Below are 17,932 nucleotides of genomic sequence, written 5' to 3'. Positions count from 1 at the left end.
CATATCGCGTTGCCAAATATCAGCATCAGGTGGATGTTAGTTTCATGTTTGCTTTCGGCAGCACACAAGCTACACACACGCTCACACATACACATGTACAAGCATGTGTCCTGGGAGGAGCGCGTATTTTGCCTATTGATTGCCAATTTTTGATGCCAGAGGCAACGAACTGCAAAAGTTCATTCATTAACTCGAAATTGCCAAAATAATCGTGGTTGCTTGACCGCAAAGATTGCCGATCAACAAATTTAGTGCGTATATACTTACATACATATACATTTCCACATCGTACTTAAAGTAAATGTTGTTGTTGGTTATTTTGTTTGTTTTTAAGGTAGCTCTTGGTAGCTTTTGCTGTGACCTGTTGCTATATTGAGCGGAAGAAACCGATATTGAAAGTCAATGAGTCGAAACAATTTTAAAATAACAGAAATAACATTTATGCTTGAGAGAAAATATTCTTTTATGGTTTATGTACCACACAAACACACACAAATATCATTTTAAATGCTTAAAAAATAACGCAGTAAAATAAAAGATTTTATGTTCTTGGCATTTTCATTATTATTCGTCATTTGTGGATTTGTGCGCTTTTCTATCATCTCATTTTTATTGAACTAGCTTCGTGATGATTGAAACGAGAGAATTTCTTCTTATTCTTTATTCATCCGAGAGTTCACACAATTTATATTTGGAGATTTTATTTAAAAGAAAAAGTGTAAGTCTAAGAATATTTTTCTTGTTTTGTTCTACAAATGTGTATTTTGACACATTTTAGGTTGAAAAATAGTTTTAAATTAAATTTTGCGGTTAACTTCTAAGTTCAGAGATTTGTTGTTTACAACCCAAGTAATGCCTATGGTATTTTGTGTCAAAAAATCTTTTGCAAATTATAAAATTTGCTTATTGCTACATAGTATGGTGGACAGGCATACGGAAATCCACCTACCGGAAGCCAATGGAAAGAGTTCAGAGGCTCGCTGCGCTGTGCATAACCGGAGCTTTAAGAACAACTCCAACGGCGGCTCTAGAACTGGTACTAAACCTGCCACCTATATACCTCTTCTGAAAACTACGCAGCAAAATCGACGGAACGACTACTAGCTGCAAGAGATATACTTATAAAACATTCGGGCATTGATCGATGGGTAAAGACGGCTGTGCAAACACCGACTACATTATCCCACTTTTCAACTGGGAAGGAAGGGTAAACATAGAAAAAGATGGCTGACGTAAAGGTATGTTAGCTACGCGCAACACTATACGGATGGCTCGAAAATGGACGATGGACTTGGTGCGGGAATATACTGTCATATTAGGCATCAGAGGCATAAGTCAACCTTTTAAGTTTCAAGCTGAGGTCTTTGATATTGCGAAAGCCGCGGAGCTTGCACCTGCAGGCAATTCCAGAGTCAACATCTAAGTAGACAACCAGGCAGCAATCAAGGCAGTAACTTTGTAGCAAAACTGCAAAAGCCATGTGCAAAACGGTAGATCTGAAGTTCACAAAATTCATATTGGCACTCGATAGAAGAGACTGTAAGAAAATAATCAGAATACTAACTGGTCACTGTCTCGTAGCGACACACGCCAATATTAAAGGCCTGACAGAATGAGAAGACTGCAGAAAATGTCTACAGCAGGGCATCAGGGAAATAATGAACCATCTCTTGTGCACATGTTCCGCATTGTCAAGACTACACTGTAAGCATCTATGATATGATATGCTTGAGGAGGTATCGAAGGTGAGGCCACAGAGTCTGTTAAAACTCGCGTCAAGCTCAGACACTTAGCAACTGAACTCCATCTGGTACCGCAAAGGACCAATCTGGTCTATGCGAGGCTTATTGGCCTAGCAGATTAACCTAACCTAACTTAAGTTTATTGGAAGTAATGTCAAAATAAAGCCGTTACCAATATAAAAAATCATTCAAAATCAATTTTCAAACTGTACTAAATTATAATATGAATTTTAGATATAAGACTGAGGACCAGGTAAACAATAACTACATAAGAACAAATATTATGAAATGTTATGGTTGCGAGGATTATTGTATCTTGATCTTGCAGACTGTATGTAAAGTTTGATTCTTTTAAGCCTTAATAGTTTCGGAATAACGAATTAACAGCTGATCAAAATTGAGTCGGACAATAACATCAAAAAGTTAAAGAAAAGTTAAGTGCTTGAAAATCTTTATGTTGGCTTCAAATAGAAGAGATAGGATTTCAACACATTTTCATTACTATTTTGGCTATGAAATATTTCATTGCTAGACTCTTACCAAAAGACCTGAATATTTTGCAAAAACAACGTCGAGTAGAGGTCGCAAAAAAGATACTTGACCACGAAGCTGAGTACCCTACATTCATCAATCGCATCATTACTGATGACGAGGCATGAGTTTATGGATTTGACGTCGTTTGGCGCTCTAGATATGAACCAAAACAGTAAAAAAAACACATTTCGTTGAAGGCGCTGAGGACCATTAATTTTTTGTCAGTCTGGTTTAAATATTGACTGATATAATTGAATAGAAATGTTACCGTTTCCACGACTGTCGGGTCTACTCAACTCTGCAGAAATCAGCCGCTATAACAACCAAGACATTTAAAATGTATTTTCCACCATTTTTTCAAGAGGAAATATTTGAAAATTAAATGAGTCTTACCACAAGTTATAATGTTTTGCAAAGAGTTGGCAAACAAATTTAAACTTTTTAAGCCGTACAAATTTAAACTCTTAGTAATAATGGTAATTCTAATTTAATTATACGACGATAAAATAATATTAAAAGCTCAAATTATCGCTTTTAGCTGTCATAAACAGTACTATAAGCAATATTTATAATATATTTACATATATATAATGAAGTCATAATTTTGTCTCAAGTACGCATACTTTGATGAGTGTGTGAACGGTAACAGATTGCTCCAAAGTACGAAGCAAACGCATTTCACATAATTTTAAACACATAAAAATCGTAAATTTATGGCTTCCACGAGTCAACACAACGCCGTTAGATGGCATAATTTAGACAACAAAGTTCCAAATCTATGGTTGACAGCAGGACGCGTAACACACGCAAGCGCAACAATACGAGTAAGTAATGTCTAAAACCCAAGCGAATGTGGCGCGTTGCGTGCACCCAGCTAGCCAGAAGTACATACATATATAGAAGTATATATATATATATATATATATATATATTTATGTCTGCATGTACTTTCACTGGCACTTGAAAGCAACACGAGTGCTGACACTAAGTCACAAGAGTACTTATACGCCCCAGTGGGCGCACAACACACATCCACACACATGTACGCATATTTGGATAGGAGTGTGTGAGCACGAATGTATTTACTGCTCAGGCCCGCTGCGCTAAGCATATATACTAGAAACAGTAGTAGGTCGCGTGGATGTGAGTGTTTGCAACTCGTAGTGCCTTACATTTCCCAATGTGCATAACGGAATGAATAACCACATACATACATACACACGAAGTTTGCATATATTTTTGTGCAGTAGATTTAAGGTTGTATCCTTAATAATCCGCGCTGAACGATTTATGAACACTGCCACTTATTGTCGGCGCTTTTATGATTCACTTTATGGAAGGCAATAAATTGCAAGAAGACCACCGATTGTACGCATGTGTGTGGGGGCAAGAGCATAGCAATATAGCATGTAGGTGTTTGTTTATGCATATGACTTGTAGGACATCTCAATAATCAACAGCTAAATAAACAAACGAAACTGCCGAAGGCTAGCAAAACGACATAAATGCGAAAAGCGCAATAAAAGTGCAAAAGTAATGGGCGGAAACCAAGTCTTCACATATGCATGTATGTATGGGTGCGAGCAACGCTTGTCATTACATTGCATACGAGCTCGTATAACTGCAATTAAATATTGTACTTTGTGCCTGATTTCGCTGTTGTTACAACAGTGATTTATGTCTCATGTGTTTCTCTCCTTCTGCTGCTGCCTACAATGCTCCTTCGGCTGTCGACGTCAACTCAGCCATTAAAGCGACGCGTCAACAGATTTTCAATAATTCCACGCTTCCACACGCGCAATGTGCATTAATAAATAATTAAACATGGAAACAATGAAAAATTGTAGCCAAAATTGTATTAAGGCAAATGAGTAGCACAGAGCCAGTGTTGAATGAGCGCAAAAACATATAACAAATCATGTGAGACCGTTTATTTATAGCCATAGCGGATGAGATGTCTGTCCATTACAATGAGTGTGTGCAATAATTGCCAACGCACTGGAAAAGGCTATTGAATGATGAAAGTTACAGCAAAAAGTACAAAAAACAAAAACAAGAAAGAACATTAAATTCGGTTGCACCGAAGCTAAAATATCCTTCTCTAATATGAAATGTTCCCTACAATAATATGATTTTGATCGTTCAGTTTGTATTGCAGCTATATGCAGTAGTGATCAGATAGGACGCGTTCAAAATTTAAGATCGAAATCACAAAAATTAAGGATTAGTTCGCAACACACTTAATCAAGCAGCTATAATCTTCTATTAGAGTTTACAACTGCTGGCGTACGCCGATGATATTGATACCATTGGCCTCAACACCCACACCGTTAGTCCTGCTTTCTCCAGACTGGATAAGAAAGCAAAGCAAATAGGTGTGGTAGTCAACGAAGGAAAGATGAAATATCTCCTGTCATTCAACAAACAATCGTCGCGACTTGGCTAACATGGCACTGTTGACAGTCATAACTTTGAAGTCGTAGATAATTTCGTCTATCTTGGAACCAGTATCAACACCACCAACAATGTCAACCTGGAAATCCAACGCAGAATAACTTATGCCAACAGGTGCAACTTTGGACAGAGTAGGCAATTGCAAAGTAAAGTCCTCTCTCGACGAACAAAAGCTAAACTCTATAAGTCACTCATTATTCCTGTCCTGCTATATGGTGCAGAGGTATGGACGATGACAGGAGGAGGACGATCTGATGAGTCGACGGTACGAGTTTTCGAGAGAACTGTTTTGCGGAACATTTATGGTCCTTTGCGTGTTGGCCACGGCGAATATCGCATTCGATGGAACGATGAGTTGTATGAGATATGCGACGACATTGACATAGTTCAGCGAATTAAACGACTGGCATGTCATGTGTCCGAAAGGACGAATACACTCCAGCTCTGAAAGTACTCAACGCAGTACCTGGCGGGGGAAGCAAAGGAAGAGGAAGACCTACAATCGATTCAGAATCTACCACGTTTCCTTCATGACATTACAAGTAAACATACAAGGCAAACTTAAATAACCTGTTCAGGGTGGAGGCTGACAAGTTCGTATAGTTTTTATGAAAGAGAGTCTATGGAATTGAAAGTACTTCGTTCCTAATTAGATCAAACCTTGATGAGACACCTTTAAAAATATTACAGCTCTCAGACAATTAGTTCGTAAACTAGATAAATTTCCAGTGTTAAGTAAAACTAGTTTTTTATGAAAAGGACCTATGATACAAAAAAATGGTGAATGGTGAGTCTCCTTAAGGCTCTTAGTCAATCCTAACCAGAAAACCATTCGAAAATAAGGTTGAACGAGATAGGCGGTGCTTTAAAGATATCAAATGGAAAGGGTGGTCCGTTAAACTTTTTTTGGATATCCGAAAGTTAAATGAGCGAAAGTTCACAGTCGGCCGGTTCACCATATCACATTAAACGCATTGTAGAATTTCAATTCTCTGGATCTGCCATCAGTGTGACTTCCAACTAAGATCTTCGTGGTGTTGTTTTAAATATTTTTTAGTAAATTTTCATTTTCGGAGTCAACGGCTGATTGTTCTTTCCTTGCCTACATATACATACACCGTCTTCACCAAAGCAAAAATACACTGCGATAAAAAGTTCAGTTTTATTTTGTTGCTTTTCCATGTTCAAATATTATTACCCGATTGCGGCTAGCTAGAGATGTTAGAAAACAATAGCATAATAATAATAATGCAAACTTTGTCTAGCAATATTTCATATAAGTCTCTTTCCCTCTCAGTGTACCTCATATGAATTTATATATGTAAACAATGCATTCATATTGTCTTGTCGTTTTGTGTGTATTTATTGTATGACTTTCGAAGTAGCATTGTCCAGACAAGAAACTACAAATATTTTCTCGTCTAATACAACAGCCATACACATACACAAAATTATATAGGAAAACATATGTCAGGTGGTGTTGTCAAGTATTTATTGACGAACTTACATTTGAAAGGATTGGAAGCAATTGTCCTGGGTTATTTACCTCGTGTGCGCCCTCCCACATCCCTTTGACTGCGTATGTTTTGCCTCTTCCCCTGCATAGTTGTATACACACAGGAATGTATTTTATTGACTACGAATTCCTCCTGCTGTGATGGGCACACACTTTATTGATCATATTGACTTTCGCTAAGAGAATTTATGGAGTACGCAATAAACGCAACGTTGAATATGAAATAAAGTAGTGCCAAGTAGCGGAGAAAGGTCAAATTTTTTTTAGAAAAAAACATAAATTAATTAAAATAATTATTTAATATATTCCACATTATTTTTGCTTAACCTCCAAGCTGCTGGTTGAGCTTATGAATTCACATTTAAAAGAATGCAATGCGTCCTTCTGACAAATGTGTTTTGGCTTAGCAAAGTGAGCAATTCTCAATGAGGTCGACAAAATTTGATTTGTATTCTAGCTTGTGACATAGTTAGCATTTAGAAGATTGTGGTTTCATATCTCTACCAGGAAAATTTCTTTCTTTATAAAAAAATGGATAACCAATTAAATACTATTGGATTAGGTATTCAGACCTCTCTTCAGAAGTATGAAAACTTCTCATAAAAATCTACCCAGAAGCCCTGGACTTGGAAAACTTTCGTTTTAGTCGAAATTGCCACCACAAATTAGAACAGTATATACATAAATATTGGTATTCGAAAAAGTCGTTTCGCATTTTGTCAATAGATGTCGTTTCAGTCGTATATCTTCAGTGCTACCAATCACATTGCGTCATACCATATAGTGTTGGAAAGGTGAGGTTTTAAGCTTCATTTAATCAAAAAAAATTAATTCCGGTAAGTTAAAAAAAGTTATAGCTGTTCATGATTCAATGAGCGAATATAATGAAGAAATTCGCTATATTTTGAAATTTTTGTGTAAAAAGGGAAGAATGCCACGCAAACCACCAATGAAATTTGTGAAGTTTGCGGAGACGATTCTGTATCAATTCGTGTAGCACAACAATAGTTCGATCGCTTCCGTTATGGAAATTTCGATTTGCACTGATGAAAAAATGTCTCTAGCGGAAAAACAGCAAAAAGTGGTCGATCAAAATGGTACATATTTGTCTATTCATTTATTAGTATAAATATAAAAAAAAATAAGTTAAAGTTTGATTAGAAATACGAAAATACTTTTTCGACTACCCAATATGAAGCTATTCAAATAGAAAATTCTACAAGGCATTTTCGCTCTTTAATATATCTCTACTCTACTCAATGGTTATAATAATTAATAATATAATTATAGTTATAAGTAATAACATGCATTTGAAGCTTATACGAGCAAGTTTTATGCATAAAAAATCAATCAACAATAAATGAATATGTATTTAAGACATTTCAATTGTGAAACCCAATAAATGCTGTATGTGCTATCCTCTTCTAATTTACTTATTATCGTGAGAACTTTGACAGTTTGTTTTTCATTAACCTACTCTGCTGACCAAATCATCATTAACGGTCTTCACCTTGACAAAGGTTTCCATAGCCACAACAAAAAGGAAAAAAATTCAAGTAATCGAGTCTCTGACAAAATCGAGATTTATAAAGCGGATAAGAAGCCGCATTTACATATCTACATACCAGGAAAAATATATACATATCTAATTGCCAAATAAGCCGAGGATTTGTCTTTCTGAAAACACTTGAAGTATTCATGTAACCCGGAGAGCTGGGTGTTAACAATCACCCAGAGAATTATATGTGTCATTAAGGAGACTTACAGTCAAGAAATGCCTTACTGCATACAACAACAGTAACGCAACAACAAATCAATTGTTTTACCAAGTAAGATACCTAAATTTATTTATATATGTATGAGGGAAAATACGTACATAATTATATATAAATATGTGTGGGCTTGCATAATTATTTATTGTATCGAGTAGTGGCCTAAAGCTCCTTGCTGCCAGCCGATTGTCTGCCCTTCGAGTTCGTGTCACAAATATTGATTAAGTAACATTTTTTTTTTCAGTTTATTCCATGCGACGAACTCGGAAATGCAGGTAGACGAATGACTACAAATTACATGCAAACCTAAACATACACAAACGCATAAATATTTAAGTGTGTGTGGGTGTGTAAAACAATAGGGCTGTAGTACTTTAGACCCGGTAATTGCTGTTGGCATGCGGGGCAATATAACGGGACAAAGTAGCGGTAGTAGTGGCAGTTGCTAGTAAAAAATATTGTGTCTTCAATTCTCCGAATGATAGAGTATAGAATAGAGGACAGATAAACAATGTCAAGCTATATTAAAGTGACGGAAGTCAGCGGAAGCTAGAACAAAGACGGCGGCGCGCAAGTGACAAGTTGAAATGCTGAAATTCGGAGTGATGGACAGCAGGTGGAAGTATAAGGCATGGTCAATGAGTACTAAACAGGCGACATTTAACAATTCTGACAACTTAAATTGATTACGAATTTAATTTGGATGGCACAAAAAAATTTCAATTTAAATGGCAAACGAAATTGTTTAGAAACTATTTTTGCGTTTGATTTGTCGAACTTTATGTGCTCGCGGCAGGTGTTTGTGGCATTCAATATCTTACCATATATTTTTTTTCTGCATTTATCGTCAGTACTTTATACTGGTAATAAATATTTCATTTTTAATGGAATTTCACAGTTATCTCTACTCTCGTTGTGCGCAATTCTGTGTTCACCGACATTTTCTGTGTGTGTTTGTGTATTTGTAGCAGGAATTGAAAACATTCAGTGAATTTTGTTAATTTGGTATTTCTGTTATTCGAATGTTAAATTGGCTACCGTTAGGATGTACACAGCTACAAAGTTCATATTGAACAACAAAAAATATATCTAACGACTTTTTCACAGCGAACGCTTCAGGAGAAAAGGTGGCTTTGACTAAAGCGAAATCGCATTTAAGCCTTAGAGGCTAATTATTTGTTGGTTGACATTTTCAACCCATTAAACAAAGGATTAATATTTTTATGTGTTGTTAAGGATTGGTATGTGCTGTTTTGTTAACGCAAATCACGGTTTGATAAAAGTTAGGAAATATAGAAAATTAATTTTTCATTCAAATTTAATTTCATAAGTTTAAAATAATTTTGTAGCGATTTAGAGTATAGAACGATTGATAATGTAATTATTTCATTTATGCTTAACTCAATTTCAGCCACGCTTCCACAAATCCAAATAATGTTTTTATTTTCGTGATCATATTTATATAAAGTAATTTCAAATTAATACTCTACTGTGCCCGCAAAATAGATTTTTCAACTGTGTATCTCCAAAATTTAGTAAAAGTTAAAAATTTTTTATATTTTAATTAAATTTATGTTATAATAGTATGAAATATATTGGCATTTTTAATTAATTATGCGCCTAAATGTAGGCAAAGTTTTGAAAAAAGTTTAACTTACAATATTTAACAAAAAAACATAAAAAATCATTTATTTTCCTTTCTATAGGAGTTTTCAGTCGGGAACTACAAAAGTAGACCGATAGGGACAGCAAACGACGCCATATTTTTCCCTGCACTTTTGAAATTTATCTTCAGTAGGGTTTGCCATTTCGTTATAGAGAGATGTACAATCCAACAATGAGTCGAAATTATTAAAATTTTCTACCGAAATTCGTAGTCAGTGGCCTCAATTTAAAGAGCGCTACGTCAAATTTATGGTCATCATAATCGTCTTGTCAGATCAACAATTGAGCGTCTAGTCGAATTCTAGTGGGAATCCACAGGCACAGTACAAAATGTTCCCGTGTCAGTGAAACACAAAAATGACCGTAGTGTCGAGAATATTACTGCCGCTAGCGAAAGATCCAAATCAGTCTCTTACATGTCGTTTTCAAGCGTTGGGCACCTCTGTGACGTCGTTGTGGCGAATTTTGCGAAAATATCTTGGCTTAAATCCTTACAAGATCAAATTGACGCCAGGACTGACCACCAGAACCGTCGTATATTCGTGAATTGGGCTGAGCAAAAACTTGAAAACGCTCCGAATTCTGGATCGAAAAACCATTTTCAGCAGTGAGGCTTATTTCGTGCCGAATGTGCCGTCAATAAGCAAAATATGCGTTATTGGTCAGGCAATAATCCACTACTACGCACTCCTTCAGCCACCATTGTATCCCGAAAAAATTACGGTTTGATGTGGTTTGTGAGCCGGCGGCGTCATTGGGCCGTACTCTCCCGTAATGATCAATACCGGCGCGTTACTATGTAATCGCTACCGCTCAATGATAACCGAATATTTTTGGGCCGAATTGGATGATATGGACTTGGACACTATGTGGTTCCGATAGAACGGCGCCACAAGCCACTCAGCGAATCTCACAATCGATTTATTGAAAACCAAGTTTGGTGAACGTGTTATCTCACGAAATGGCTCAGACGATTTGACGTCGCTAGACTATTTCGTGTCGGACTACGTCAAGTCTATGGTCTAGGCCAACAAGCCAGCGACGATTGATGAATCTCGTACGAATATCGAACGTGAAATTGCAGCAGTATCGGCCGATTTATGCTTGAAAACAAAAAATTGGGTTCAGCGTCTGAACTTCTGCAGGCGTACCCGTAGTGGTCATGCTAAACAAATCGGGTTCCATAAAAAATTGCATCGAATGTACTTTCCCAGGAATAAAGAGTTTCATTTATATACCAAACCATATTTTTTTAATTAAAAAAAAACTTTGTGGCGTTTAATTAGAGCTTTCTTTCCTTGATAAAAATTATTATATGAATATATTATCGTCCTCGACAGCCAGCTTAAGTCCCGCGTGCAAAGAGTTTCAACACGACTCTAACCACCTCTTTGCATGCCCTATGCCAAACTATCACCTTTTTCCCGGTCGAAACAGCAACACAGTCCGGATGTACCGTTAGCTGAGTATCTTATTATACTTCTCATACAAGTTTTTATGTAAGGCGTAAGAACTTTGATCCATTTTCTCCCACTCCTTACTTATTGAGCAACCCTCGTATGCCTTGCGACAAAAATATAATTTCAGATAATTCAGCTGAAGTGTTATATTTTTATTGCTGTTACGAATTATGTTAGAATTCCTGTTAAACTTAAACAAAAACTATAATTTCAAAGTTTAATTATGCTCGCTACGCACACATAAAGCCCCAGAGATGTTCCGAATTTTACAACCCAATAGGAATGTGGCAGCAACCACTACAGCATTTCACAAATTCCAAATGCGGTTTGGTGAAATTCGTAGCGTAAAGTTTTGGGACACAAATTTGCATAGCAATTTATGGAATTTCAATATGAGCACAGACACGCATACATAAATAGGAGCGAACCACTCGTAGTTGGAAGGAGCTTATGCATGAAGGGAGTACCCGCGACTCGACTGCTCATTAGCTTGAATGCTCGCGGTTGCCAACACATTGCGTTACATACAACAAGTCCCTTTACCGCAGACAAACAATTCAGTGTGCATAACAGGTCAATAGAAAAGTTCCCGGCCTGACATGAGATGACGCTACTGTCATTAAATGCATATGATTTGTAGTTATAACCAACGTTCAAAAGGCGGGTGTATAAATTTGAAAGCTGTCGGTTCATTAGTTTATGTGTTATATAATTTTGAGTGAAAGAACTTTTGTGTGTGAAAAAAGTGGATAAAGTATTGTTTTTCGAAGGAAAAAAATAAAGCTGAAGCAAAAACTTGGCTTGGTGGCGAGTTTTCGAACAATTGAGTATGAGGAAGCGTTGTGCAAAGTAGATGTCGCGTCAGCTGACTTTTGGCCAAAACCAACGACTCGTTGATGATTGAAGCAGTGTTTGGGCATGTTAAATCTTAATAAAACCAAGTTTTTGCGTTGAAGTGTGACAAAGGATGAAAGATGACTATCTTATTTTACTTCGAAGTCCAATCGCCAGTCAGCCGAATGGATGAAGAGGTGATCGCTGAAACTGAGCGGCGATACTCGCCTTGAACTCATTAACAGTGCGTTCAGGGCTGGCCTAACCTCGCTAACAATAGCATCGAGTGTGTTTGTGATGTGACTGGTATAGGTGCCAGACCACAGCGGAAACGCACGAAACTGTCAAGTTCATGAGTTAGCAAAAAAAGACAACCTAGAACCGCTATCGGTAAAATGGGAGCCGGTCGGTACTCCCGTATCCTCTTATGTTCTACTACTAGATAGTTGGGCTTTGCGGAAGTTCGGCCAGTGCTGGGCCACCATCGGTACATGTGCTGTCGCAAAAGTCTTTTGGCCAAAGCTCTGGTGATCTCTTTGCCCTTAGTAAGGCTATGCTCTTCCTAGTTTGGGGCTTTTAACAGGCATTGCCCCATTGGCGTCCACGCAGTAAGGCTGAGAATCCTACCAGACGCCATCTGCAGAAGCTGTATAGAAGAAGCTGAAATGGAAACAACTCAACACTTCCTTCTTGACTGTTCCGCGTTTGGGAGTTGAAGACTTAAACACTTGGGAGCGCAAACCTTCATCCATCCCACCGAGCTGGCGGGAATGAAAATTAAACGAATAAAACTTAGACTTACTACTTCGAAGCACAGAACAAGTCGAAGTACAAAACTTGTATCTAAACGTTGAAGGCTCACTATAATCAGTTTATCGCCTTAACGTTAAATGTCCTGTTAAATAAAAAAAATGAATATGGTAAGGCGGGGACTTTTCAATTGAACTATTAGTTAAGTGTTTAAAAAATGTGAGATTTTTAAATAAAAAATCAATTTGCAAACATTTCGGCGAATTCCCCCCTTCAATTATATGCGTAACAAATTTTAATTCAATTTAGCTGAATTCGCTTTAGAGCACTAAACTGAGTTTCATGCTATCCATTATATTTTAACGATTTGAAAGTCCGTCGGGTCACTTGTTCTATGTGTGTGTGTGTGTGGCAACGTACGTGCCACACTTGGCGTGGCCGTGTCGGATAGCAAGTGGCGAGCGCTAGTCTCTAGTGACTGCTCTGCTAGCCACATTCTGATTATTTTACTATTCTGTCCGCTCGCTGCCGACAAGCAACTTTCATACAATTTGGATAACCATTTCCTGAGCAGCGGCGAGCACTGACAACTATTTTTGTTTTACTCCTTAATTCCGTTTTTCACACACACACCAAACTCAAACGTGAAACGGCATTTTAGTTGTTGCTAACACAACTGTTGGCTGGTTTGGTAAATTACTATATTTTATTGTTGTTGTTGTCTCATAGTTTTACGCTATTTCAGCTTAAATTTGCACACGCTTGTTTTATATTTCAAATATATATATATATATATATATTTATGTAGGCATGTGCATAATTTGTTATTGTTGTTTGTCAATTCGCCTGCTGCAGCTTAGCCTTAGCAAGTCTGTCCAGTCTGTTTTTAATGGCGTTTCCACAGCAGCGACTGTTGCTGCGCGTGACGCTTTTAATTGCACGATGAAATGCAGAAAAATATTCATGAAATGGCCCGCCACTTGGTGGAAGAAAATAAAAATGCGAAAATCGCATTCACCTATGAAATGAAGTGCCCGTGCCACACACACACACGCACAACTATTGGACGCAGCCTTAAAGCAACACCGCCTCTTAAATGCAACTGTTTACTGTTAAACGCATTAAATTGTTAAAAATTGCACATGTGTGTCTATTTGTTGTTGTTGCAATATATATATCGCGCTGTTGCCTATTTCCGGCGCCGTTTTCATGCACGACTTCATGATTTCATGTTTTAAATAAATTTGCATATCTTTCACATGCAACTGCGGCTTTTTATTAGATTTTCGCATTCTCAACAAAACCACCATTTCCTCTTCATTGCCAACAATTACCGTTAGGCATGGAAATTCACAACAACAATTTCGGTTTTTTTACTTCTTTCCACTTTAAACACCTTTTGGTTCATTAGTGAGCGAAACAGACAACTGATTTATTGTGATTTTAAGTTTAACTACATTCTGGCCACTCGCCGTCAAAAACTCACTCACATGTGGCACATATAAATGTGAAAACAATAACAAAGTGATCGCGCTGTACAAGCCACCAAATATCCTACCAGCGTATTCACCTGTGTCACCATTAAAATTCCAACACTTTTTATTTTGTTTTTAATTGTATTTATTTTGTTGTTTTTGTTTCCACTTTCACTTTATTTATCTGGCGACCTTATTATTTCCACTTTGTCCGCTTCGCGTTGTGCTTACCGCCGGTTCGTTGAATTCACTGACTGCCCAAACGGTGTCGTTGGTCGCACGAAGCTCCACCAGCTGAGTTATAACCCGAAACAGCGAAGTCGTAGCGGCGGCAGCGCTGCTTAACTGTCGGCATAGTGAGGCCGGTCAGGCAGGTGAATTGTTGTGTGGCGGCGGCATATGCTTCGCCTCATTGTGGGGTGGCAAGCAACTCCGGCCGTGCGAAGCGTAGTCGGTTGTAGCGAGTGTTGCCGCACGAAGGGACTATTTAACAGTGGGAAGTAAGCGAAACACAGTGCAGTTGTTTATTGTTTTTGTTTTTATTTTTGAATTCGTCTTTCAAAGTTTTTTGTTATTGTTTTCGTTGCGTTCGACAGCTGCTAAGGCTCATTATGACCCCCATATACCAGATATACATACATATACATTCAAGTATTTCTGCTTCCATAAAGAGCGCCATTGTTACTTGTTGGTTTACGCTCTCTTCCGCCCCCTCTCTCACACTACGTTTGTTGTATGGTTCTCTCTTGCCACAGCTATAAAGCTTATCTCTGTGTTCTTGCTACTTTCTATGGCTACGCTGCGCTGCGGTTGTTTCCGTGAGCGCTCAACTTTTATCTACCGAACCCAACGCCATCTCGTTTACAGTGGTCACGTCTCGGAAATAATGCGAAATTTCTGCAGTATATTAGGTAGTCGAAAAAGTCTTTGCGTATTTTGCCAATAGAAGTCGTTGCAGTCGCATATATCCAGTGCTACCAATCACATTGGGTCATACCATATAGATTCGGAAAGGTGAGATTCTAAGTTCGGGGAAGCTGAAAAAAAGAAACAGCTGTTCAAAAATGAGTGAAAATAATGAAGAAATTCGCTATATTTTGAAATAAGCATAATCATAAGCAACCATAACATCGTTAAGGAACTTAAAAATTCATCAACAAACGGTTTTGAACCGTTTAAAAAAGGCTGGCTACAAAATGAAGCTCTATGTTAAGGTACCACATGAATTGTCTGTAAAAAATTTAATGGACCGAATTAACATCTGAAACGAATGGTAGCAGGAGACGATTAGTGTATCAAATACGATAATAATGTGCAAAAAAGGTCATGGTCCAAGCGTGGTGAAGCTCAACAAATGGTCGCAAAGCCAGGAATGACGCCTCGAAATTTTATGCTGAGTGTTTGGTTGAATTGGAAAGGAATCATCGAACGATTGATTCTATATTTTACTGTCAACAACTGGTGAGATTGAAGCAAGTAATCGGCTTCGTCTTCCATCAGGACAACGCTAGATCTGAGAAATTTTGATGCATCCACCATATAGCCCTGAACTTGCACCATCGGACTACCATTTGTTTCGGTCAATGCAGAACTCTCTTAATGACGCAGTTTTTTTGACGAGAAACCAGAAAAGTGATGGATGATGAAATAATGTCTCTAGCGGAAAAATGGCAAAAAGTGGTCGACCAAAATGGTACATATTTGGTTCATTAAAGCTCATTATAAATATAAAAAAAAATAAGTTGAAGTATGATTAGACATACGAAAATACTTTTTCGACTACCCAATATATATAATATATAACCCTTAATCAATAATATATTTTATATATAATCATACTACAATTTATATCAGTCAACAATATATATCCGAATTCGCTCTCCTGCCAACTCTAAGTTTAGACAAACAAAAATATTATGAATATTCAAAGAAAAGATACACGACGACGCTGTTCAAAGCGAAAAAGTCAACAGCTGGCAGAGCAATGCTTGCCTGAATCTTCGCCATTCCTGTGGCGTGGATCCTTACCCCAACAACATGGTTGGCTGCACATGAACAGAGCAAAGCAGAGCGCAGCACAAAAATAAACAGAAATGCACTCAGACACACTAACTCAAGTCATCACTTCTGTTCTGTTTGCTCGTCTTGTAAGTCATTTCGAGTACTCTTCTCGTCAATGCTTATAAATAGAAGCGCGCTTATGAATGCAAACACACACATAGGTTCGCATTTTTGACATCTTTTGTTTGCGTTTACACGTTGACCGAAGTTTCAATGACTTTTCGACATTCTGCATTGCCGTGTCCATCTGCTGTGCTTAATGTACATGCTTATTTACTATTTGCAGCAGCGCTGCAAACGAGCGCTAGCACATGTTATAAATAAACTATGGCGCGCACGCAGTGATGCAATTTGCATTCATGTTTTTGCTGCGGAGAACACAAATTGGATTTACTTTTGATGCGCTTACTGAGGTAAAAATACCACTGACTGTTAATAAAATTTTTCGCCAACTGCTGAAATTATGCAAATTTCATGAAGATATCTTGTCAAATGACATATTTTTCTATACAAGCACTTGATTACGATCGTTCAAATCATGGCTAAATCGACTTAGTTCATCACGCTAATCATATGATAAAAAATATATACCTTTATAGGCCTCTGACGTTTGTTTTTGAATGTTAAAAGCATCGTGTCAAACTTAATTTATCCTGTTCAAGGTATACAAATTATATGCAACATACCTATAATAATGAAAAAAAATCTGAATTATTTGTCAAGAAGGTGTACCAATACTATGGGCAAGAAATGGTAAAACTTTGTTCATAATTATAAATTCTTAATTTTTTCTTCAAAATCTGTGTCATCCCTTTCAAAATAATCACCCTTTATCTCAATACACTTGTGCCAACGTTTCTCCCATCTTCGAAACAATTATTAAAGTCAATTTTCGGAACAGCATTAAATGCGACTCAGCCGACTCAAAACGGTTTTCCCGGAGCGGTCGTTTGAGTTTGCTGAAAAGCCAGAAGTCACGCGGAGCTAAAATATGCGACATTATCTTGGTGCAAAAACAAAGAGTTTTCGACCCATAATTCCGGCCTCCATTCCAATTTCTTTACTTTATTGACGTGTTGATCATCAGTTGATATTGTTGGCCGTCCTGGACAACTCGCCGTTCATGACAACAAAACACTTGCTCACGACAAACAATTATCACCAAAGGCCTCTTCCAACGTTATGCACGATTCGACACCAGAAATTTGATAGATAGTTTGACTCATCGACTCATTGACTCAAAAATTGCCGAATTGCACTTTATGTACTTCAGAAAGACAAGCGTATGCTAATGATTATTTTGATGTGACATTTTGACTTGAAAAAAAAAAATATTTCGACAAATGGGTTTTCGCACGAAAATTAAATTAAAATGTCTTACTATTTTTGCCCACAGTGTTATATTAAAATATATAAATAGTATGTTTTTATATAAGCAATAATTTATTTTTATTGAAAGTCTTCTGTAAGAAAAATAATAAGTAATCTGTACTAAATCTCTGACAACATTCTCCTTATTGCATAAATATTTCTTTTTTTTCCAAACTCCTAGAGTAAATCACTCAGTTATTAGGTTTTTTCCTATTATCTTCTATAATTGTATATTGTAATTTACAAGCCATCGGATAAAATAAAAATATGTTAGTCACAGAAAAACAACCAAAGGAAC

The 17,932-nt window shown here is 37.2% G+C and overlaps 1 protein-coding gene across 1 annotated transcript in view; it reads right to left on the bottom strand.

Moving 5' to 3' along the window:
- LOC126757664 (uncharacterized) overlaps positions 1–14,650 on the bottom strand; it is an 85,280-nt gene extending 70,630 nt beyond the window's left edge. Inside the window, exon 1 of the mRNA XM_050471751.1 lies at positions 14,218–14,650. The gene's annotated coding sequence lies outside the window, so the exon portion shown is untranslated. The remainder of the gene's footprint in view (positions 1–14,217) is intronic.
- Between the last annotated feature and the right edge of the window lie 3,282 nt (positions 14,651–17,932).

The sequence above is a fragment of the Bactrocera neohumeralis genome, chromosome 4 (genome assembly GCF_024586455.1).
Source record: "Bactrocera neohumeralis isolate Rockhampton chromosome 4, APGP_CSIRO_Bneo_wtdbg2-racon-allhic-juicebox.fasta_v2, whole genome shotgun sequence".
In the NCBI taxonomy this organism is placed as follows: domain Eukaryota; kingdom Metazoa; phylum Arthropoda; class Insecta; order Diptera; family Tephritidae; genus Bactrocera; species Bactrocera neohumeralis.
The sequence above is the reverse complement of the archived record's forward strand: the minus strand, read 5'-3'. Positions and strand labels throughout refer to the sequence as shown.